This window comes from Lagopus muta, chromosome W, assembly GCF_023343835.1.
Source record: "Lagopus muta isolate bLagMut1 chromosome W, bLagMut1 primary, whole genome shotgun sequence".
Taxonomy (NCBI): domain Eukaryota; kingdom Metazoa; phylum Chordata; class Aves; order Galliformes; family Phasianidae; genus Lagopus; species Lagopus muta.
In genome coordinates, this window is record NC_064471.1 from 925,636 (window position 1) to 950,923 (window position 25,288).

Below are 25,288 nucleotides of genomic sequence, written 5' to 3' on the forward strand. Positions count from 1 at the left end.
CAACCCTGGAGGTGTTCAAGGAACATTTGGATGTTGTGTTGAGGGATATAGCTTAGTGAGAACTATTGGTGATAGGTGGATTATTGGACCAGATGATCTTATAGGTCTTTTCCAACCTTGGTGTTTCTGTGATTCTTTGATTCCACCCCTTCTGGTCACTCAGGTGCATTGCTTGCACCTGAGCTCCATGGGTTAGTCATGCCTTCTCACCTGGTGCTCAACCATTGGTTCAGGCCATGACCTGGCAATTTTGCTGCAAGCACTAACTCATCCTTTCTGATTTACCCATCATGCTACTGATGCCACTTGGAGTAAGTGGACTGCGTTGATTATGCAGCAAGCGTGGATGGGGAATACATAATCAATTGTTTCCAGGAATTTGGATACATATTCATTAGATTTTCGTGAAACTATTAGCATGCAGACCCTCCCCCTCTCGTGTGCGTAGTGAGTTGTGGGGGTCTCCTCCTGGTGGTCATGGGATGAAGAAACATAGTCTTCCTCGTGAAAGCTTGTAGCCTTGCTCACTGTAAACTTCTGACCCTGCAGGAGGGGCAGCCCCCCCCCCCCCCCCCCAATCCAGTTCTAGCCTGCCCTGAGGACATCTTATCACCTCCCTGATGGATGTCTTCGGGCTGTTCTCAAGCTCTTATCTTTATGTTCTCTACCCCCCTCATTGTCTCAGTCCCAGTGTCTGCAATTCCCATTCTTCTAGCAACCTCTACATATTTGCTTCTGTAAACTACCTCTATCTCTATCCCCAGTTCCTGTGAAGTCCTTTTCTCATCTTTTACTGTGGGGTCCTTCTCTCATCCTTCACCTGCTAGATTATTTTATTCTTTCTTAACATGTCCCAAAATAAGACCCACTTTCCACCTTTTGCCTTAGCTCATGTCTCTTCCACACCTTGTACTCTTTCCTAGTATTCTGGCACAAGCACAAAGAATACTTCATTACCACACAGGTAAAACATACCAACAGTACCAAGATGGTGCAGGCCAAGAAAAGCTGCCTTAACCATCCTAGATTTGGTAACAAACTAGTAAGCAAGCCCCCCTAAATCTGCTTCCCAGTCGGTGTTATCTTTACTTGTCCTATGCAGGACTTCTGTTTGCTTCCAGATTTTCCTTAAATCTGTTTCAATTCTCAAATCCTCATTTAGGTAAGCACAACTCTGATTTATTATTGTGTATACACCTCCTTCTTTAGCTGTTAATAGATCTAATGCCATCCTGTTTTGGAGTACTACTTCAGACAAAGAGGATACCTCTTCTTGGATTGCTCATAATGCATCTGTTGTGGCATTTTCTGCTATTTCTAGAGTTGCAGAGATATTCACTATAGACTTTTCCAGCTGAGCTACTCCTAATATCGGGATAAGGGCTGTCATGAAGCTATGGTATCCTGTATTATACCTTACCAATGGGTTATTCACTCTTTTAACCCTCCTTGGATTTTGATACTGGCTCCACATAGTTCTCACTATGCCTAGTGAGAGTTCTTTCGGATGGACACTCGTAGGAGGAGCTAAATATCCTCCTACACAATGTCCTTTCCAATTTATTGGTACTGATTTTCGAGCTGTCCCATCTCTGCACAGCCACCAGAAACCTTTACCCAAACAACACTTGCTCACTATATTACTTCCATTATGATATTCGTGCCCACTAATGAGAGTGTTATTACTTTCCTTAATAGCGGCCACTGTTAAATATGGCAATGTAAGGCTGATCCAAATAGAGGGGAGAAGAGTGACAATCATACATTTAACAATAACAAATAAATAAATGAATATAACAAATAGAGGTACAACATTACCACCCACTACAACACAAAACATAGTAGTATTGCAACCAAAATATAAAATGTAACAGCACACAACATCAACTTGCCACAGACACCACACCGTGTACACAGAGAAGAAGCAAATTAGTAACCAACTCATCTTTTCTTTATGAGTTTAACTTTCGACACTGCACTTTCCTTGACAGACCAAGCAGTTCCTCAGCATCTTGGAATAACCTCCTGTAACAATACTTTAGTTACCCCATGTGCCTTATTAGTTCTATAAGGGAATGCCTCCGGCCACTGTTCCTAGAAGGTTCCCTTTCCCAATAGGCCCACTTATTCCCTGTTCCTGGTACTAGGATTGTACTTTGTAGTGTCTGCCCAATATATTTTCTTATCTTCCCTTAGAACCAATTTTCATAAAATACTAAAGGGCATAACAATGCGTCCATCTGGGCATGCACCCATCTGTCAGCTTGCGCTCTTCCCTTCTAAATCATTAATTAGATTCCTGTCCTCTTTAGAATATTTTAGAGGTTCTGACTCAGGTTCAGAGATTTTAAGTTTACCATCTGGAATTAAAACCTTCTTCAACTACCTGTTCTGCCACCTGACCCATCATCTTATTTCCAGTTTCCTGTACAGTGTTACCTTTCTGATGTCTTTTACAATGTACAATAGCCACACTGTTTGGTAGATTTCCTTGTGTGTGAGCAATCCTTGCTCTTTTCAGATGGTACCGAGTGTGTAGCATCCCAAATACATAATTAGCATCTGTCCATATATTTAAGACTCTTGTCCAGGCAGTTATTTCAGCCTTTTGAGGGAAAGTCCCCACAGCTTTGCTGTGCTTTGATTACCTTGTCAGTAGCAGTTACTGCAAATCCTGCCTTACAGTTTCCTTGTCTCACAAAACTGCTGCCATCGGTAAACCAGGTGTCTTCTGCATCTTTTAAGGGTTTGTCCTTCAGGTACGAACGGCTGGAATACGGAGCTCCAGTTGTTTCCAAGCAGTCATGAAATACTGGTTCTCCAGGAGTTCCACTAAGGAAAGATGCTGGGTTGACAATATTAGTTACAACTATTTCTACATCATCCTGCTCTACCAGGATGGCCTGGTATTTCAGGAACATTTGGGGTGAGGGCCAATGCCCCCCTTTTACCTCCAGTACAGTAGACACTGTATGAGATATTTAAACTGTTATTCTTTGGCCTATCATAACTTTACTGGTTTCTTGAATATTAAATACTAGTGCAGCCACCACCCTCAAACACACTGGCCATCCCTTACCCACTTCATCAAGCTTTTTGGAGAAGTATGCCACTGCCCTTCGATAGGGTTCAAGGTTCTGGGCAAGGATTCCCAGAGCTATTCCTTGTTTTTCATGCGAGAACAGCCAGAAGGGTTTAGTCATGTCTGGTAGCTGTGTATCCACATTCGGCACAATCCTGTCATTCCTGGGAATGTATGGAGTTCCTTGGCAGTTTATAGCTCAGGGGTTTGGCAGATGGCTTCTTACCTGGAAGTCTGTAAGGTTCGAAGTCCAGCTGTAATCTCATATCCCAAATACATAACTCGCTGCTGAGTTATTTGCGCTTTCTGTTGAGAAACTTGATAATCGTTTAAACCAAGAAATTCAGCAAATTCACAGTCCAGTGCACACAGTCGTCTTTTGTTGCTGTGGCATCCACTTACTGCAGTTAAGTTCCACCTTGGGATGGAGGAACCCAAGTCTCAGGCTCATGAGTTGACCATGTCTCAAAAATCATTGGGCTGTTCTCACAACCCTGGGTGACACTGTCCAGGTTAACTGAGACTTTTTCTCACCATATTGGGGTTTTCTTATTCAAAGGCAAATAACCTTAGGCTTCCTTTGACCAAACCAGGCAGAAAAAGCATCCTTCAAACCCAGAAGGTAAACTCCACCTACTCATTCCTTAACTTGGTTAATGAAGTGTATGGATTTTTCACCACTGAGTGTATGCATTCAACAGTTCTATTACTTGCCCTCAAATCTTGTACCAAACTATAGCACTTGCTATAGTTGGGTTGTATTTGGATTCGTATTCATTAAGTAATCCAAACTCAAAAAAGTTATCTATTATTTCTTTTATTTTTCTACAATCACATATCCACAAAGGGCACTGCTTTACCCTGACTGGGCTAACTCTTGCTGTTAACTTCTATTTAAGGTTGCATTTTTGGCTCTGCCAGGTATCCATGATACCCACACTCCTAAGCATACCTGATTTAAGATTTCTGTAACTTCTGGGGGTACAGCCTTGTTTTTCCCAGTTTGTGTTAAAGCCAGACTGACAATTTTCAATCAGTTAATATTGTTTGACCCTTAGCTCCAGTTTTATTAAATTTCTTGCCAGAGTAACCTGGCTTGTACAAGAATGTATGTATTCCTACTTGTTTTCTCAGTCTATATTTAATTGATCCCAAAAAGTAAGCCTTTTCTTATTGGGCATTAGCTCCTACTACTGTTACAAAATTATCTACAGGTGGTAAGAGGCACTCGTATCCACCAGAAAATAAACCTCTTCATCCTACTCCCCTAGCTGCGAGTTCATCAGTGGATCTGCTAGGGTAAACTTCCCAGGTTCCCATCCTTCAGCTTTGCAACCAGAGATGGTTCCCTCTCACTCAGCCTGGTAGGATTTCTCCACCACTGTCCCATTTCCCTGCCGTTTGCACAATGCTTTTGTTCCAGTGGGGCGGAGCCTGCCCTGGGCTCTTCCAGCCCACTCTACCTCTCTCTGAGGGGATCTCTGGGTCCTACAGCCCTGCTCTAGCACTGCAAAAGTAACCGCTGCTGTTATTCCCAATTTCCTTACTATCTCTGTTTCTCAAACAGTTGTTTTTTTTTTCTTTCACATTGCTCACCTCTCTTCAGTCATGACATCCCTGTTACACCCTGCTCATCTTTGCCTTCCTCAGCCTGTGTCCTTCCCAAACTTTTCACTTTCCAAACTCTCATCATTACATAAACTACTAACATCATATTTCAGTTTCACCTCCTCCTCAACAGAGGCTTCCAGTGCTAACACTGGGATTTCGGGTTTCCTAGATCTCTGCAGATGAAGGCTATTCTCAATTCCAGTGCCCTATCTTCTCTACTTACCCCCTTCGCCAGTAACGCTGTTTACAGCAGCAGCCTCCAACCCCGGCTCATTCTCTCACTCTGAGAGTTCTGCTCGTGGGGGAATGGTGTGGGGGGGCTTGCTCTCATGCCAGTACAGATAAACTCATTTTCTCTTTAACCCTTTTTTCCTTTGTACACTATTCTATTATTTGTACCCCCAGTTACACTTCTACATACCCTCAATTATACTTCCGTGTACCATTAACAATTACACTTACTTATACCATCAAAACAGTTTGTTGCATTCCCTTCAAAACCCACAAATCAAACCATACAGTTCTTCATTTTCCATAAACACCCTTAATACCATATAACTTTCCCCTAACAATCCATATCGTTTGGTTATAAACACCTCACCACGGAACCAGCACTGATTGACCAACCTCCCTCACACACCTCCTTGCAAGCTGAACATAATATCACATAAACAAGTTGACACTCGTTCCCTGAATGGAACAGGTATCTCTCTATGGAACCGTCGTCCCTATTCATAAATTCATACAAAAACGTAAGGACAGATAATAAGACAACAGTAATTGTTATACTTCACACTCACCCTGCAGCTATGCTGCGACTCAAATATTCAACACATTCGCTTGCAATCACACACAATGCCAGCTTTACACTTTATCAAATCAGAGCTCCAGACTCCTTTTGCGTGTTTTGATAGCAATTACTCAAATACACAGTACAAATGGAAAATACCCTTCGGACCCTGAGAAGAAGTCCCGCTGAGCTGCAAAATGAGCCGGCGGGGAAGAAGACCGGCGTGGATGAATAGGGAGCTATTCCTGAGGCTCCGGGAGAAAAAGAGAATCTACCGCCTGTGGAAAGAGGGACAGGCCACTCAAAATGAATACAGGGAAGTTGTTAGGATGTGTAGAGGTGAAATCAGAAAGGCAAAAGCCCAGCTTGAATTTAACCTAGCTGCTGGTGTGAAAAGGAATAAGAAACTCTTTTATAAATACATTAACAGTAAGAGGAGGACAAAGGAGAATATCCACTCTTTGCTGGATGAGGCTGGGAATGTGACCACTGAGGATAAGGAAAAGGCGGAGGTTCTGAATGCCTTCTTTACGTCTGTCTTTAAAAGTCAGACCAGTTATCCTCAGGATACCCCTCTCTCTGACCTGGTAATCTCGGCCGGGGAGCACACTAACCCCCCTGTGATTCTGAAAGAAACAGTCAGAGACCTACTGCTCCAGCTGGACTGTCACAAGTCGATGGGGCCAGATGAGATCCACCCGAGAGTGCTGAGGGAACTGGCGGAGGTGATAGCCGAGCCGCTTTCCATCATCTGTCAGCGCTCCTTGTTGACTGGTGAGGTCCCAGAAGACTGGAGGCTTGCCAATGTGACTCCCATTTATAAGAAAGGTCGTAAGGAGGATCCGGGGAACTACAGGCCTGTCAGCCTGACCTCGGTGCCAGGGAAGGTTATGGAGCAGATCGTCTTGAGGGAGATCATGCGGCATGTGCAGGGTGACCGGGGGATCAGGCCTAGCCAGCATGGGTTCATGAAGGGCAGGTCCTGTTTGACCAACCTGATCTCCTTCTATGATCTAGTGACCCATCTGGTGGATGAAGGAAAGGCTGTTGATGTGGTCTACCTAGACTTCAGCAAAGCCTTTGACACTGTCTCCCACAGCATTCTCCTGCAGAAGCTGGCAGCCAGATCACACACATTGCAATCACACACAATGCCAGCTTTACACTTTATCAAATCAGAGCTCCAGACTCCTTTTGCGTGTTTTGATAGCAATTACTCAAATACACAGTACAAATGGAAAATACCCTTCGGACCCTGAGAAGAAGTAAAACAAGAGAGAATCTGTGACGGGTGAGAGAGGAAAGCGCACCTTGAAGCAGGGGATGCCCTGCTGGCACTGCCTATCGCATTCACCATCATGTTCTTTTTCTGTCTTTTTCTACAGGTTGTTGTTTCTCGAGGGTCAGTAAGTAACAGTGCCCCTAGTGATACTCTAGCACATTTACCCACTTATATTGATCCTATCTGGCATGAAACTTCATAAAGTTGTACGACCATTAATTTTCTGTTAGCCCAAAGGCATCATTGTGAGCACTCTAAAAGCATCTGTTGTACAAATTTTAGTGATCACACAAAATCAGTATATCAGAATATACAAAAGTTGAAGACCTTTTTCTAACCAGTTACAGATTAACACAGAATGGGACCCTCAGGAATTTATTTCCAGGTTGCAGAAACTTGAGTTGTAGACCAAACGTGTTTTTGTTCTTTTTAGTAGGTTAACAGTATTTCTTGTCATTATGCTATGCTTGCCTTGTCTCCTTTCTCACATTTAGAGTATTGTCAATCGAGGCCTTGATTGAGTTATAATGATTATGTAATTAATATAATTAGTGTTATTATTTTATAGTACGGTAGAAGTTTGCTGATAAACAAAGAAGGGGGAATTGTGGGAATACAAGAAAAACTGTTCAGAGCAACAGCTGTGGAGCAAGATAAACAGCATAAGGTCAAAGGACACCAAGAAGAAAGAATGTCTCACAGCTCTGATTGAATAAGTGCCTGCATGAACGGTTGAAGAGTGTTTTGTAGAATGCTCTGTTGATATGTATGGGAAAGTTGTAGGGGTGGATGGGAAAGCTAGAAAAAGAAAACTTGTGGAGGTATATAAGTGATGTGAGAACTTGTAATAAATGATTTGGATTGTTCACATCTGAGTCCATGCATAAGACGCTGCAATGGTATATGTCTGGTTCGCTCTCGACATTGGATAGGCCTGCATTAGCCCACTTGCTGTGTCGACACAGGTCAGGGCATATCTTGTTCCCACAGACTGAGGGAGAGGCCCAATGTAATCAACCTGCCATCACTGGAGAGGATTGTGTCTTCTAGCAAGGTGGGCTGTTGTTTCAGGCAACGATCTCGGTCTCATCTTGGAGCAACTAGGTGGGGTATAAAGGAATGCCAGTATCCCAATATATCCCAAAATTCTTGCATTTGCCTTGGCACAGTAGGGACTGGGAACACCTGAAGTTTGTCCATTATTGCTCTGGGTAGTACTTTGGTCTTTCCTGACCAAACTACACACAGAAATTTCACCGACAAACCTGGTCCCTTGCACTTTTTGTGGATTGATAGCCCACCCTTTTTCTTGTAAATTAGCAGTTAATGAGTCTACTGCCTTTCCTAATGTCTCCAGTGAGTCAGATGTCAACATGAGATCATCAATATAGCGGTACAGTTTAATGTTATCAGGATTTTTCCATTCTTATAGGTCACACGTCACTAAGTTATGACAATAGGTTGGTGAATGCACATTCCTTTGTGGCAGGACCTGAAAGGTCCACTGTCTGCCTCTTCACATAAATGCAAACTGGTCTTGAGATTCTTCATCAATGGGAATGCTGAAGAACGCATCTGCCAAGTCTAAGACACAATAGTAGGTTTCTATCTCCCTACTCCATGTGTCCATCGGGGAGGCAATATTGGGTACAGCTGCATGAATGGGTAGCATGACCTTATTTAATTCTCTGTAATCCACTGTCATTCTCCATGTGCTGTCTGACTTTCATACCGGCCATATGGGGGAACTATATAGGCTATGCACAGGTCATGTTCCGCATGGCCTCTTAATATTGGCTGTATCACCCAGATACCAATACATCTCTCAGTCTGAACTCTCCCACGGTTGTCTGGAGAGTCAGACTCCATAGTGCATCTATAGCCAGTATATACTCTAAGACTGGGGCAATAGACACCTTATACTCCTGGGGTGGGAGATGCTCAACCCCCCACTTTAAACATGCCTGGGTTACAGGGATAGACTGTCCCCAAACCAACCAATCAGCACCTTGTCTCCATGGAATTGAGTTGGATCACCATAAATAATTGAATTTTCTGTTTAAATCATTGTAATAAATCCACGAATTTGCTGGCCATGTATGGGCATGCCATCACATGTAACGAATCATGTGCAAGGGGCCACTCCTCATGTAACAACCTCACTGGTCTATCATGGACTTCCTTAGCTTTTTTGAGTAACTACTGATCATATTCCTAGAGGATCCAAGTTCTCCAGATGATCTAGTTGGACTTCAGTCTTCTTAATTTTCCTTTTATTTTTAGATTCAAGCAGGATCTAAGGACCCTGTTGATCGAAATCCTTTTCTCCTTCTAATGATATAGCCCTTAATTTTAGAGGGGAAATGCCATTTGAGGATGAGGAAGTTTGCCCTATCAGAAGTGTTATTTAATTTACCATTTGTCTGATACTGTCAATGGTTTACGGGCTGGTTTGGCCCAGTTCCATGACCAGCGGGGCGGAGGGATCCGCGCCTCCAGAAAAGGGAAACAGGGGACCCCAAAATAATTGAAAACAGTGGCAATAATCTGAGGTGGAACAAACTAATTTACTAAATATAGTATTAGCAAAGTATAATGAGAGGGACAGAGTGTGTCTAAATGGCAGATAGGCCTCACCACAACGCTGAGGTGAGAAGTGCAGTCCAGTTGAGTGGATGAAGAAAGGCAGATGGCAAAGAAGGAATCAGGTGACCTTGCACAGAGTTATATCTCCTCGCTGACAGCAAAGCCTCCTGGGGAAATGTAGCTCTTCTCCGTCGGACAAACATTCGGAATTCGAGCATCAGAAGTCAAACCCCCCAGTGCAATACATGATGTTATGGTGTGGAATACTGATAACCAAAAATCATAAAACCATGGCAGATGCGATCCTTTAAAAGCTCATATTCATCTTTCAATCCTTCCTTGGAGGAATGACATGCATTAATAATTAGTAGCAGCAGCCACTGTACAGCAGATGCTGCTACTTCTCTTTCCTCAGCTGTCTAAAAAGTTTGTTCTAATTTAGTCAAGAATTCAGTTATCTTAGAAGAGGACTTACTAATGCTACCATTGTCCCTTATAAGCCCCCATTTTTCAATAAGCCATGAAGCGCTTAGCCATGGGGAACCCAGGAATCCTAGGGTTTCTCCTGGGATTTTCTCCTTTTAGGGGCCCCAGCGACCAGCCAACACATCATCTTTTTAAGATAACCCATCCTAATTAAGTATACTGCTATCACTCCTGCCTAGCTCACCAAGTGTAACACAATGGAAAGTGCAGCAACAACAGCAGAGTAGCAAGGCCCTAGGCTGCAGCAAAAGAGGACTTCCTCAAATGCAACAGCCATGGACACAGAAAAAAAAGAAAAACTCTACTCAACTACAGAAGGCCACAAGCATCTCCAGACAGATCACTTTGCCTCCAACCCTTAAATGAGGTCTGGGAAAGAGTAGATTCTGGCTCCACCCCTTCCAGTCACTCAGGTGCATTGCATGTACCTGAGCTCCACTGGTTGGCCCTGCCTTCTCACCAGGTGATCAATCACTGTTTCAAGCAGTGACTTAGTATTTCTGCTACACCATTGTATTGGTGTATTGATTCTCATATACCCAAGAGCTGGGCCACTGAAGAATATGAAAATAACCAGCACGTAGATCAGGCCACTAGAATTGAAGTGGTTCAGATAGACTTGGTGTGGCATCACAAGAGTGAGTTATTTCTAGCTTGGTGAGCCCATGACATCTCAGGCCATCAGGGAAGAAATGCAACATAGGAATGGGCTTGAGATCAAGGGGTGGACTTAACTACGGATGCAATTGTGCAAGTCATTAATGAAGGTGAAATGTGCTGCAATTAAACAAGCCAAGAGAATGAAACGTTTCTGGCATCAAGGACGATGGCAGAAGTATAAATATGGAGAGGCTTTGTAGGTTGATTATATCACTTTGCCATGAACTCACAATGGCAAGAGTTATGTGCTTATCATGGTGGTAACTACCACTGGGTGGCTTGAAACACATCCCATGTGTCATGCCACTGTCTGTAATACCATACTAGGCCCTGAAAAACAGGTCTTATGACAACACGGTACCACAGATACAATTGAGTCAGATAATGCAACTCATTTTAGAAATGCCCTCATAAAGACTTGGGTCAAAGACGATGTCATTGAATGGGTATATCACATCCCCTATCATGCACCAGCTTCTGGGAAAATCAACCAATACAATGGTGTAGCAGAAATACTAAGTCACTGCTTGAAACAGTGATTGATCACCTGGTGAGAAGGCAGGGCCAACCAGTGGAGCTCAGGTACATGCAATGCACCTGAGTGACTGGAAGGGGTGGAGCCAGAATCTACTCTTTCCCAGACCTCATTTAAGGGTTGGAGGCAAAGTGATCTGTCTGGAGATGCTTGTGGCCTTCTGTAGTTGAGTAGAGTTTTTCTTTTTTTTCTGTGTCCATGGCTGTTGCATTTGAGGAAGTCCTCTTTTGCTGCAGCCTAGGGCCTTGCTACTCTGCTGTTGTTGCTGCACTTTCCATTGTGTTACACTTGGTGAGCTAGGCAGGAGTGATAGCAGTATACTTAATTAGGATGGGTTATCTTAAAAAGATGATGTGTTGGCTGGTCGCTGGGGCCCCTAAAAGGAGAAAATCCCAGGAGAAACCCTAGGATTCCTGGGTTCCCCATGGCTAAGCGCTTCATGGCTTATTGAAAAATGGGGGCTTATAAGGGACAATGGTAGCATTAGTAAGTCCTCTTCTAAGATAACTGAATTCTTGACTAAATTAGAACAAACTTTTTAGACAGCTGAGGAAAGAGAAGTAGCAGCATCTGCTGTACAGTGGCTGCTGCTACTAATTATTAATGCATGTCATTCCTCCAAGGAAGGATTGAAAGATGAATATGAGCTTTTAAAGGATCGCATCTGCCATGGTTTTATGATTTTTGGTTATCAGTATTCCACACCATAACATCATGTATTGCACTGGGGGGTTTGACTTCTGATGCTCGAATTCCGAATGTTTGTCCGACGGAGAAGAGCTACATTTCCCCAGGAGGCTTTGCTGTCAGCGAGGAGATATAACTCTGTGCAAGGTCACCTGATTCCTTCTTTGCCATCTGCCTTTCTTCATCCACTCAACTGGACTGCACTTCTCACCTCAGCGTTGTGGTGAGGCCTATCTGCCATTTAGACACACTCTGTCCCTCTCATTATACTTTGCTAATACTATATTTAGTAAATTAGTTTGTTCCACCTCAGATTATTGCCACTGTTTTCAATTATTTTGGGGTCCCCTGTTTCCCTTTTCTGGAGGCGCGGATCCCTCCGCCCCGCTGGTCATGGAACTGGGCCAAACCAGCCCGTAAACCATTGACAGTATCAGACAAATGGTAAATTAAATAACACTTCTGATAGGGCAAACTTCCTCATCCTCAAATGGCATTTCCCCTCTAAAATTAAGGGCTATATCATTAGAAGGAGAAAAGGATTTCGATCAACAGGGTCCTTAGATCCTGCTTGAATCTAAAAATAAAAGGAAAATTAAGAAGACTGAAGTCCAACTAGATCATCTGGAGAACTTGGATCCTCTAGGAATATGATCAGTAGTTACTCAAAAAAGCTAAGGAAGTCCATGATAGACCAGTGAGGTTGTTACATGAGGAGTGGCCCCTTGCACATGATTCGTTACATGTGATGGCATGCCCATACATGGCCAGCAAATTCGTGGATTTATTACAATGATTTAAACAGAAAATTCAATTATTTATGGTGATCCAACTCAATTCCATGGAGACAAGGTGCTGATTGGTTGGTTTGGGGACAGTCTATCCCTGTAACCCAGGCATGTTTAAAGTGGGGGGTTGAGCATCTCCCACCCCAGGAGTATAAGGTGTCTATTGCCCCAGTCTTAGAGTATATACTGGCTATAGATGCACTATGGAGTCTGACTCTCCAGACAACCGTGGGAGAGTTCAGACTGAGAGATGTATTGGTATCTGGGTGATACAGCCAATATTAAGAGGCCATGCGGAACATGACCTGTGCATAGCCTATATAGTTCCCCCATATGGCCGGTATGAAAGTCAGACAGCACATGGAGAATGACAGTGGATTACAGAGAATTAAATAAGGTCATGCTACCCATTCATGCAGCTGTACCCAATATTGCCTCCCCGATGGACACATGGAGTAGGGAGATAGAAACCTACTATTGTGTCTTAGACTTGGCAGATGCGTTCTTCAGCATTCCCATTGATGAAGAATCTCAAGACCAGTTTGCATTTATGTGAAGAGGCAGACAGTGGACCTTTCAGGTCCTGCCACAAAGGAATGTGCATTCACCAACCTATTGTCATAACTTAGTGACGTGTGACCTATAAGAATGGAAAAATCCTGATAACATTAAACTGTACCGCTATATTGATGATCTCATGTTGACATCTGACTCACTGGAGACATTAGGAAAGGCAGTAGACTCATTAACTGCTAATTTACAAGAAAAAGGGTGGGCTATCAATCCACAAAAAGTGCAAGGGACCAGGTTTGTCGGTGAAATTTCTGTGTGTAGTTTGGTCAGGAAAGACCAAAGTACTACCCAGAGCAATAATGGACAAACTTCAGGTGTTCCCAGTCCCTACTGTGCCAAGGCAAATGCAAGAATTTTGGGATATATTGGGATACTGGCATTCCTTTATACCCCACCTAGTTGCTCCAAGATGAGACCGAGATCGTTGCCTGAAACAACAGCCCACCTTGCTAGAAGACACAATCCTCTCCAGTGATGGCAGGTTGATTACATTGGGCCTCTCCCTCAGTCTGTGGGAACAAGATATGCCCTGACCTGTGTCGACACAGCAAGTGGGCTAATGCAGGCCTATCCAATGTCGAGAGCGAACCAGACATATACCATTGCAGCGTCTTATGCATGGACTCAGATGTGAACAATCCAAATCATTTATTACAAGTTCTCACATCACTTATATACCTCCACAAGTTTTCTTTTTCTAGCTTTCCCATCCACCCCTACAACTTTCCCATACATATCAACAGAGCATTCTACAAAACACTCTTCAACCGTTCATGCAGGCACTTATTCAATCAGAGCTGTGAGACATTCTTTCTTCTTGGTGTCCTTTGACCTTATGCTGTTTATCTTGCTCCACAGCTGTTGCTCTGAACAGTTTTTCTTGTATTCCCACAATTCCCCCTTCTTTGTTTATCAGCAAACTTCTACCGTACTATAAAATAATAACACTAATTATATTAATTACATAATCATTATAACTCAATCAAGGCCTCGATTGACAATACTCTAAATGTGAGAAAGGAGACAAGGCAAGCATAGCATAATGACAAGAAATACTGTTAACCTACTAAAAAGAACAAAAACACGTTTGGTCTACAACTCAAGTTTCTGCAACCTGGAAATAAATTCCTGAGGGTCCCATTCTGTGTTAATCTGTAACTGGTTAGAAAAAGGTCTTCAACTTTTGTATATTCTGATATACTGATTTTGTGTGATCACTAAAATTTGTACAACAGATGCTTTTAGAGTGCTCACAATGATGCCTTTGGGCTAACAGAAAATTAATGGTCGTACAACTTTATGAAGTTTCATGCCAGATAGGATCAATATAAGTGGGTAAATGTGCTAGAGTATCACTAGGGGCACTGTTACTTACTGACCCTCGAGAAACAACAACCTGTAGAAAAAGACAGAAAAAGAACATGATGGTGAATGCGATAGGCAGTGCCAGCAGGGCATCCCCTGCTTCAAGGTGCGCTTTCCTCTCTCACCCGTCACAGATTCTCTCTTGTTTTACTTCTTCTCAGGGTCCGAAGGGTATTTTCCATTTGTACTGTGTATTTGAGTAATTGCTATCAAAACACGCAAAAGGAGTCTGGAGCTCTGATTTGATAAAGTGTAAAGCTGGCATTGTGTGTGATTGCAATGTGTGTGATCTGGCTGCCAGCTTCTGCAGGAGAATGCTGTGGGAGACAGTGTCAAAGGCTTTGCTGAAGTCTAGGTAGACCACATCAACAGCCTTTCCTTCATCCACCAGATGGGTCACTAGATCATAGAAGGAGATCAGGTTGGTCAAACAGGACCTGCCCTTCATGAACCCATGCTGGCTAGGCCTGATCCCCCGGTCACCCTGCACATGCCGCATGATCTCCCTCAAGACGATCTGCTCCATAACCTTCCCTGGCACCGAGGTCAGGCTGACAGGCCTGTAGTTCCCCGGATCCTCCTTACGACCTTTCTTATAAATGGGAGTCACATTGGCAAGCCTCCAGTCTTCTGGGACCTCACCAGTCAACAAGGAGCGCTGACAGATGATGGAAAGCGGCTCGGCTATCACCTCCGCCAGTTCCCTCAGCACTCTCGGGTGGATCTCATCTGGCCCCATCGACTTGTGACAGTCCAGCTGGAGCAGTAGGTCTCTGACTGTTTCTTTCAGAATCACAGGGGGGTTAGTGTGCTCCCCGGCCGAGATTACCAGGTCAGAGAGAGGGGTATCCTGAGGATAACTGGTCTGACTTTTAAAGACAGACGTAAAGAAGGCATTCAGAACCTCCGCCTTTTCCTTATCCTCAGTGGTCACATTCCCAGCCTCATCCAGCAAAGAGTGGATATTCTCCTTTGTCCTCCTCTTACTGTTAATGTATTTATAAAAGAGTTTCTTATTCCTTTTCACACCAGCAGCTAGGTTAAATTCAAGCTGGGCTTTTGCCTTTCTGATTTCACCTCTACACATCCTAACAACTTCCCTGTATTCATTTTGAGTGGCCTGTCCCTCTTTCCACAGGCGGTAGATTCTCTTTTTCTCCCGGAGCCTCAGGAATAGCTCCCTATTCATCCACGCCGGTCTTCTTCCCCGCCGGCTCATTTTGCAGCTCAGGGGGACTTCTTCTCAGGGTCCGAAGGGTATTTTCCATTTGTACTGTGTATTTGAGTAATTGCTATCAAAACACGCAAAAGGAGTCTGGAGCTCTGATTTGATAAAGTGTAAAGCTGGCATTGTGTGTGATTGCAAGCGAATGTGTTGAATATTTGAGTCGCAGCATAGCTGCAGGGTGAGTGTGAAGTATAACAATTACTGTTGTCTTATTATCTGTCCTTACGTTTTTGTATGAATTTATGAATAGGGACGACGGTTCCATAGAGAGATACCTGTTCCATTCAGGGAACGAGTGTCAACTTGTTTATGTGATATTATGTTCAGCTTGCAAGGAGGTGTGTGAGGGAGGTTGGTCAATCAGTGCTGGTTCCGTGGTGAGGTGTTTATAACCAAACGATATGGATTGTTAGGGGAAAGTTATATGGTATTAAGGGTGTTTATGGAAAATGAAGAACTGTATGGTTTGATTTGTGGGTTTTGAAGGGAATGCAACAAACTGTTTTGATGGTATAAGTAAGTGTAATTGTTAATGGTACACGGAAGTATAATTGAGGGTATGTAGAAGTGTAACTGGGGGTACAAATAATAGAATAGTGTACAAAGGAAAAAAGGGTTAAAGAGAAAATGAGTTTATCTGTACTGGCATGAGAGCAAGCCCCCCCACACCATTCCCCCACGAGCAGAACTCTCAGAGTGAGAGAATGAGCCGGGGTTGGAGGCTGCTGCTGTAAACAGCGTTACTGGCGAAGGGGGTAAGTAGAGAAGATAGGGCACTGGAATTGAGAATAGCCTTCATCTGCAGAGATCTAGGAAACCCGAAATCCCAGTGTTAGCACTGGAAGCCTCTGTTGAGGAGGAGGTGAAACTGAAATATGATGTTAGTAGTTTATGTAATGATGAGAGTTTGGAAAGTGAAAAGTTTGGGAAGGACACAGGCTGAGGAAGGCAAAGATGAGCAGGGTGTAACAGGGATGTCATGACTGAAGAGAGGTGAGCAATGTGAAAGAAAAAAAAAACAACTGTTTGAGAAACAGAGATAGTAAGGAAATTGGGAATAACAGCAGCGGTTACTTTTGCAGTGCTAGAGCAGGGCTGTAGGACCCAGAGATCCCCTCAGAGAGAGGTAGAGTGGGCTGGAAGAGCCCAGGGCAGGCTCCGCCCCACTGGAACAAAAGCATTGTGCAAACGGCAGGGAAATGGGACAGTGGTGGAGAAATCCTACCAGGCTGAGTGAGAGGGAACCATCTCTGGTTGCAAAGCTGAAGGATGGGAACCTGGGAAGTTTACCCTAGCAGATCCACTGATGAACTCGCAGCTAGGGGAGTAGGATGAAGAGGTTTATTTTCTGGTGGATACGAGTGCCTCTTACCACCTGTAGATAATTTTGTAACAGTAGTAGGAGCTAATGCCCAATAAGAAAAGGCTTACTTTTTGGGATCAATTAAATATAGACTGAGAAAACAAGTAGGAATACATACATTCTTGTACAAGCCAGGTTACTCTGGCAAGAAATTTAATAAAACTGGAGCTAAGGGTCAAACAATATTAACTGATTGAAAATTGTCAGTCTGGCTTTAACACAAACTGGGAAAAACAAGGCTGTACCCCCAGAAGTTACAGAAATCTTAAATCAGGTATGCTTAGGAGTGTGGGTATCATGGATACCTGGCAGAGCCAAAAATGCAACCTTAAATAGAAGTTAACAGCAAGAGTTAGCCCAGTCAGGGTAAAGCAGTGCCCTTTGTGGATATGTGATTGTAGAAAAATAAAAGAAATAATAGATAACTTTTTTGAGTTTGGATTACTTAATGAATACGAATCCAAATACAACCCAACTATAGCAAGTGCTATAGTTTGGTACAAGATTTGAGGGCAAGTAATAGAACTGTTGAATGCATACACTCAGTGGTGAAAAATCCATACACTTCATTAACCAAGTTAAGGAATGAGTAGGTGGAGTTTACCTTCTGGGTTTGAAGGATGCTTTTTCTGCCTGGTTTGGTCAAAGGAAGCCTAAGGTTATTTGCCTTTGAATAAGAAAACCCCAATATGGTGAGAAAAAGTCTCAGTTAACCTGGACAGTGTCACCCAGGGTTGTGAGAACAGCCCAATGATTTTTGAGACATGGTCAACTCATGAGCCTGAGACTTGGGTTCCTCCATCCCAAGGTGGAACTTAACTGCAGTAAGTGGATGCCACAGCAACAAAAGACGACTGTGTGCACTGGACTGTGAATTTGCTGAATTTCTTGGTTTAAACGATTATCAAGTTTCTCAACAGAAAGCGCAAATAACTCAGCAGCGAGTTATGTATTTGGGATATGAGATTACAGCTGGACTTCGAACCTTACAGACTTCCAGGTAAGAAGCCATCTGCCAAACCCCTGAGCTATAAACTGCCAAGGAACTCCATACATTCCCAGGAATGACAGGATTGTGCCGAATGTGGATACACAGCTACCAGACATGACTAAACCCTTCTGGCTGTTCTCGCATGAAAAACAAGGAATAGCTCTGGGAATCCTTGCCCAGAACCTTGAACCCTATCGAAGGGCAGTGGCATACTTCTCCAAAAAGCTTGATGAAGTGGGTAAGGGATGGCCAGTGTGTTTGAGGGTGGTGGCTGCACTAGTATTTAATATTCAAGAAACCAGTAAAGTTATGATAGGCCAAAGAATAACAGTTTAAATATCTCATACAGTGTCTACTGTACTGGAGGTAAAAGGGGGGCATTGGCCCTCACCCCAAAGGTGTACACTGCATCCGCATGGCCAGTGCATGGTACAGAACCCAAGTGGAACACCTGCTTGCAAAACATAATAAACTAACAAGGTTAGCTCTCTTAGCGTGCACCTTTGTTCTCTAGTGGTGCATGGTCATATTTTAAAAATCCTGATTAGTGGGATGAAAGAGAGTTAATCATTCCATAATACAGGGTTATCCCTTTGCCTGGGATTCCTTTCCAGGTTTTGTCTTTGCAAATCAAGAAAAAGCTAATTGATAGGCTGATGGCATCATAACGGAGCGTTACTAATACATTAATAGAGCTATTCCCATAGATTACAGCACTGGTAACATCAAATACTGTTAAATTCGCATTCGATCTACTACTAAAATAAAAGAAGCACACAACAACCTAGATAATGCCAAATCATTCTAATTCTTGAGACTGCATTGATAACACAGGAAAATCACCCACTATAACATTACTAATGCTATTTGCAATCCAACAAGTTACAAAGCAATACCAGTAAATAAGCAGCACACAATCCCAGTCATTATAAGTGCTGGATGCTGTTTTCTGCCTTGAGATGAGGCTGAAAATAGTGTGCTGGAACCCACGTAGGGCCAGTTAAACATTGGCTGTTGCTTGAGCATTGGGGAGGCCCCAAAATGATGATCCACATGAGTTGTATCTGTATGATCACGATTCAAAAAATTCAGCACAAGCAAAGCCTTACATAATCTTTCTTGTGGTGTGTCTCCCATATTCCCCCCCTTTTTTTTTTTAATTAGGAATAGATTTCAGTGTTAGATGGGTACACTCGATGACAGCTTGTCCAGTGGGAAAATGAGGAATGCCTGTAATGTCTAACCCCCCATTCTTGAAGGAAAGTTCAAGTGGCATTAGAAGTATAAGTAGGTCCATTATCTGTTTTTATAGTATGTCAGATCCCCATAGCAGCGTAAGCAGATAACCAGTGTTTACAAGCATTGCAACTGCATTCACTTATACGTGCTGTGGCAAATACGTAGGAAGAATGAGTATCTATTGATATATGTACATATTTTAGACGGCCAAATTCGGGATTTGTCCCGATTTGAGACAAAAAGGCAATTGCCTGGCAGTCTGCATACGTTAGAATAATGTTAGAGGCTTGATCCACTGTCAGTTGCAATTGCTTTTGTAAGGCTCTCCTATTATGATGGAAAAATTGATGGGAGAGTCGTGCTTGCTGAAATAATTGAGGGGTAGCAAAGGTGACTGTGGCTTGATCAGTCTTAAGGTTGCCTTCAGTTAAAGGACCAGGACACATAGGGTGTGACTGAATATGCATAATGCAATAAGGAAGGGTACGATGAGAGACATAATGTAAAACTCGTTTGAGCTGTGCAAACAAGGCAGGGTTGTTAACTTCCTTACGAAAAGATCCTTCAATCCGCTGAATTATACCTGTAACATACAAAGAGTCAGTTGTTATATTCAGCTTTTGTTCACAAAAAAATTGAAAAACTCAAGCTATCACAGCAAGTTCTACAATTTGAGGTGATCCATCAACAACATGTACATCTGACAGCCATCATGTAGCAGTCACACAACAGAGAACCACTTCTTGGTGTGTCTAGCCAGAGCCATCTGTAAATACAGTAACAGCATTAGGTATTGGAACACATGAAATACATATTAGTAGTTGTCACAGAGTTGACTAGATCAATCTACGTCCGTGACAGGGGCAACAGGCCTCTGCCCTCCACCCCACCCCAGTCCCACAAAAAATGGGAAGGAAGGAAGGGAGGAAAAGAACAGCGGCAACAATCGATGGAGGAAAACTTATTTTACTATAATACCGGAATACAAGATAAAACAATATAATACAATTTAATTGAAATTGAGATTAATAAATCAGACAAGACAAGAAAGAGAGTTCCCAGGACCGAGTCAAACCTGAAAAGCTTGGAACGGCTAGGAAAGCACCCTCCAGCACCCACTGCAAGGCAGTAAGAGAGCGCCCCCCCCACCCGAAAGGGCCAGATCCCATGACTTCTGTAATGTACAGGGATAGGTACCTGGAACTGGGGCATTAACACTTCAATGCCCCGTACACTACATGATGTTTCGATGTGAAATACTGAAACACAAAAAGCAAAAAAAACAAACAAACAAAAAAACCCAAAAACATAGAACCATGATATTCTACCCCTTATTCTACATCGTTACATGAACAGATCAACAGATGAAGAAAAAGCTGAGGTGCTGAATGAGTTCTTCACCTCGGTCTTCACTGGTGGCCAGGATTCTAGTCTTTTTCATGTCCCTGAGCCCTGCATCCCCAAACCTCTATGTGGGGACCAAGGAGGTAAATCCCTCCCCACTGTAAGGGCAGAGCAAGCCTCCTTAGACTGAATGAATACAAGTCTATGGGGCCGGATGGCATGCATCCCAGGGTCCTGAAGGAGCTGGCTGAGGTGGTTGCCGAGCCGCTCTCCATCATATTTGAGAAGTCGTGGCTGTCAGGTGAGGTCCCGGATGACTGGAGGAAGGGTCACGTCACTCCCATATACAAGAAGGAGAGCAGGGAGGACCCGGGGAACTACAGGCCGGTGAGTCTCACCTCCGTGCCTGGGAAGATCATGGAACAGATCCTCCTGGACTACATGCTTGGTCACATAAAGAATGAGCATGTGATCTGAGACAGCCAGCACGGCTTCACCAAAGGAAGGTCATGCCTAACTAATCTTGTGGCCTTCTATGATGGAGTGACGGCATTGGTGGACAAAGGGAAGGCGACCGATGTCATTTACCTGGACCTGAGCAAGGCCTTTGACATGGTCCCCCACCACATCCTCATCTCCAAATTGGAGGGAAGTGGATTTGATGGGTGGACGACCCGATGGATAAGCAATTGGTTGAAAGGCCGCAGACAGAAGGTGGTGGTCAATGGCTCTATGTCCAGATGTTGTGGATGCCCCGTCCTTGGACGTGTTTAAGACCAGGTTGGACGGGGTCCTGGGCAACCTGATCTGAATGTGTATGCTTGGTGGCCCTGCTAGGCAGGGGGGTTGGAACTACATGATCCTTGAGGTCCCTTCCAACCCGGGTGATTCTGTGATTCTGTGATTCTGTGATTCTCTTACATCATGCTTAAAATATATATACATATATACAAAAAAACAAAAAATGATTAAAATGCATTACTCACACATGGCTATATACATATACATAGAATTAGTAACTGCACTCCCCCGGCATCAAGTTTCCTTGTGGTACACATTGGACATCCCCATTCTTCTGCATTACCCACCAAGTGGATCCTGGTCCCTGGGCAAAAACTGTACCACGGAGAGGTTTGCCCTTTACAGAAGCTGGAAGAACCCAAACTGCCTTTCCTAACATGTTCTTTACATGTACAACAGGGACTTTATCTCCCTCTATGGTATGTAGGGAACTGGATTGGTTAAGACCATCACGATTGATAGATCCTCTGGTATTGACTAACCAGGTGGCTTCTGCCAAATACTTCTCCCAGTGCTTAAATGTTCCGCCACCCAGTGCTTTTAGCATCGTTTTTAACAATCCATTGTATTGTTTAATTTTACCAGAGGCTGGTGCATGATAGGGAATATGGTAAATCCACTCAATGCCATGATCTTTGGCCCAAGTATTTACAAGAGAATTTTTGAAATGAGTCCCATTATCTGACTCAATTCTTTCTGGGGTGCCATGTCACCACAGGACTTGTCTCTTGAGACCCAATATGGTGTTTCGGGCAGTAGCATGGGGTACTGCATATGTTTCAAGCCACCCAGTGGTTGCCTCCACCATAGTAAGCACATAGTGCTTGCCATTGCGAGATCGTGGAAAGGTGATGAAATCATCCTGCCATGCCTCCCCATATTTGTACTTTTGCCATCGCCCTTCCTCCCAGAGAGGTTTCATCCTCTTGGCTTGTTTTGCTGCCAGTCCAGGTCTATTTGAGCCACCTTGATTTTGGCAGCTCGATCTACCTGATGGTTATTTTGCTGTTCTTCAGTAGCCCGACTCTTGGGCACATGAGCATCTACATGGCGCACCTTCACAACCATATTCTTTGTTGGGGCAGCAATGTCTTTCCACAGTTCAGCAACCCAAATAGGCTTGCCCCTTCTTTGCCAGTTATTTTGCTCCCACTGCTGTAACCACCCCCATAAGGCATTCGCTACCATCCATGAGTCAGTGTAAAGATAGAGCATTGGCCACCTTTCCCGTTCAGCAAAATCTAAGGCCAGTTGGACAGCCTTTACATCTGCAAATTGGCTTGATTCTCATTTCCCTTTGTTATGGTTCTGGGTTTTTTTTGGGGGGGGGGTTTGGTATTCCACATCAAAACATCATGTAGTGTACGGGGCATTAAAGTGTTAATGCCCCAATTCCTCCACGTTTTCCTCCATCGATTGTTGCCGCTGTTCTTTTCCTCCCTTCCTTCCCTCCCATTTTTTTGTGGGACTGGGGTGGGGGGGGGGAGGGCAGAGGCCTGTTGCCTCTGTCACGGACATAGATTGGTCTAGTCAGCTTTGTGACAGATTTTTGGAGTGTTGGCTGGGAAATCGCTGCTTTTTAGCTTTTAGAACGAATCTTTTTTTCTCTCTGCTCTTAGAGAGCTTTGTTAAGGAGCATTATCAGTAGTTCAGGTTTCTGTGCTGGAAAACCTGACCTTGAAAGATTAGGCGTACAGCCGGTATTCTGGGATATTTGTAAACTCTGAGCACTACTTCGTCTGGGTAGTGCCTTTTTTCTTTTTTTTTTTTTTTCCCTCCTCTTGTTATCGTCAATTCATTAACCCCTTTTTAGCAGGCACCAGCGATGAAACCACTCGTTTTCGTGGGGCTGCTGGTTAAAGGATTAAAAGCAGTGGTGTTACTCACAACCTACTGGCCAATAATCCAGCTCACACTTGTTTGTTGTGGAATTGCATTCATAGATAACTACGTAATGGCACTGATGGAGACACCTATATTTTACGTATATGCAATGTGGTATGATTTGAATTATGACATCTACATCCCAGAAGGAATGGCTAATTTCACAAACAACATCCCAAATGGAATAGCTAATTTTACAAACAACACGATGTTCAGACCAGTCTCAGGGTTTTCTTCTCGGTTTGTCAAACGTTTTTCGAATCTTGAATTAATACTCATGTTGGTGTGCATGTCATTAAGTTCTCTGATTGTATTCATAATTGTGAATAATAAGAGGAAGGAGTCTCTTCCAAAACCAGAGAATTATGACTGGCAGGGAATATGGAGAGGTTTAGGAAAGGTCTTAGAAGCATGGGGACCCGCAGTGTCATGGCATTTTACTCTTGAACACCTGTGGGATCCTGAGAAACTAAGCCAGTATTTGAGTCAGGCACAATGCGGCTTAAATAAATCTAAGGAGGTATAACTTATTTGGGGTTTAGCTTATGCTTACCATGCCGTATATAATACCATTCTGGAGAGAGAGAATTTCCGAGCTGAGGTTCAAGCCAAAGGGGAAAATCCCCAAGTCAAATCTAATCAATCACAGGAGACACCAGTAACAATACCAGTTGCTCCTGTGGAGGGCAAGAAATGGAAACGAGTGTCTTCGTGTATTGAACGAAAGAGAGAAGAAGAGGAGGAGGAGGTGGAGGAAGATCCAGGCGAGGGGCCCTCCTCAGAACCACCACCATCGCGAAAGGCAAAAGGGAAAACTAAGAGACATGCAGAAGAGTGTGATGAAGAGGAAGTCTCTATTACTACTCGCCGGCCTCTAAAGATGACTGAAATCCAAGGTTCAAGAAAGGAGTTTACACGGCGCCCGAATGAAACTCTTGTCTCCTGGTTGGTTCGCTGTTGGGACAGTGGGGCCCATAGCTTGTCTCTGGATGGTAATGAAGCTCGCCAACTAGGTGCCATTGCCAGAGATCCAGCTATTGATAGAGTAATTAGTCGATGTTTGGATGAGGCTGCCTCCCTCTGGGAACGAGTGTTAACAGCCGTGAAGGAAAAGTATCCCTTCAAAAACGGTTTGAAGATTGCGATGAAAAAATGGGATACAGTTGAAAAGGGTATCCAGTATTTGAGGGAAATAGGCGTGGTGGAAATGTTGTATGACCCTAACTTTGTTCCTAACCACCCACACCAAGACAACTAACCTGAAAAAGTGAGGACGACACCTGAGATATGGCAGAAACTCGTGACAACAGCGCCGGACAAATATGCCTCTACACTAATGTCAGCCTGTGACAGATACCAAGAACAACAGAGAACGCCCTTAGTTTATGAATTAATTGTTACGCTCCAAAACTACGAACAATTGCTACCTCCAACTCACGCTGCCGTTACCACTATCTCCCAAATGACGGACCAACTGAATGAAACGTGGGAGCAAATGTCTCAACTGATTAACCGTGACAAACCTGTAGCAGTATTAGAGACGCTTGATGAAGATCAGGATAATCAAAAGAGTGTAATGAAGGAGATCAAGGAGATGAAGGAGATGATGTGAGCCCACCTAACTAAAGACAATGAACCTTCCTTCTCGTGTGCACCATCAAAAATCTCAGCTGTTAGAGGCAAACGCTCTCCGCCTCAAGTAAGGGATAATACACCTCGAATTGTCTTATGGTATTACCTACGTGACCATGGAGAAGACATGAGGAAGTGGCACGGTCAACCTACTCCTGTACTACAAGCCCGGGTGAAAGAATTACAAGGCAGATCAACCACCAGTGCAGTTGCTCCAGTTACCACAGGTAACGAATAGAGGGGCCCTGCCCTCAGTCGGGGGGGGGAAAGGGATAATAGAGTATATTGGACTGTGTGGATTCGATGGCCTGGCACATGAGAACCACTGAAATATAAGGCCCTGGTGGACACTGGTGCACAG

At 43.7% G+C, this 25,288-nt stretch overlaps 2 protein-coding genes across 2 annotated transcripts in view; both read left to right on the forward strand.

The window, feature by feature from the left end:
- LOC125686408 (uncharacterized) overlaps positions 1-25,288 on the forward strand; it is a 418,931-nt gene that overhangs the window by 136,664 nt on the left and 256,979 nt on the right. The gene's annotated exons all lie outside the window — the stretch shown is intronic.
- The window catches only part of LOC125686430 (uncharacterized protein K02A2.6-like), a 377,153-nt gene that overhangs the window by 128,248 nt on the left and 223,617 nt on the right, over positions 1-25,288 (forward strand). The gene's annotated exons all lie outside the window — the stretch shown is intronic.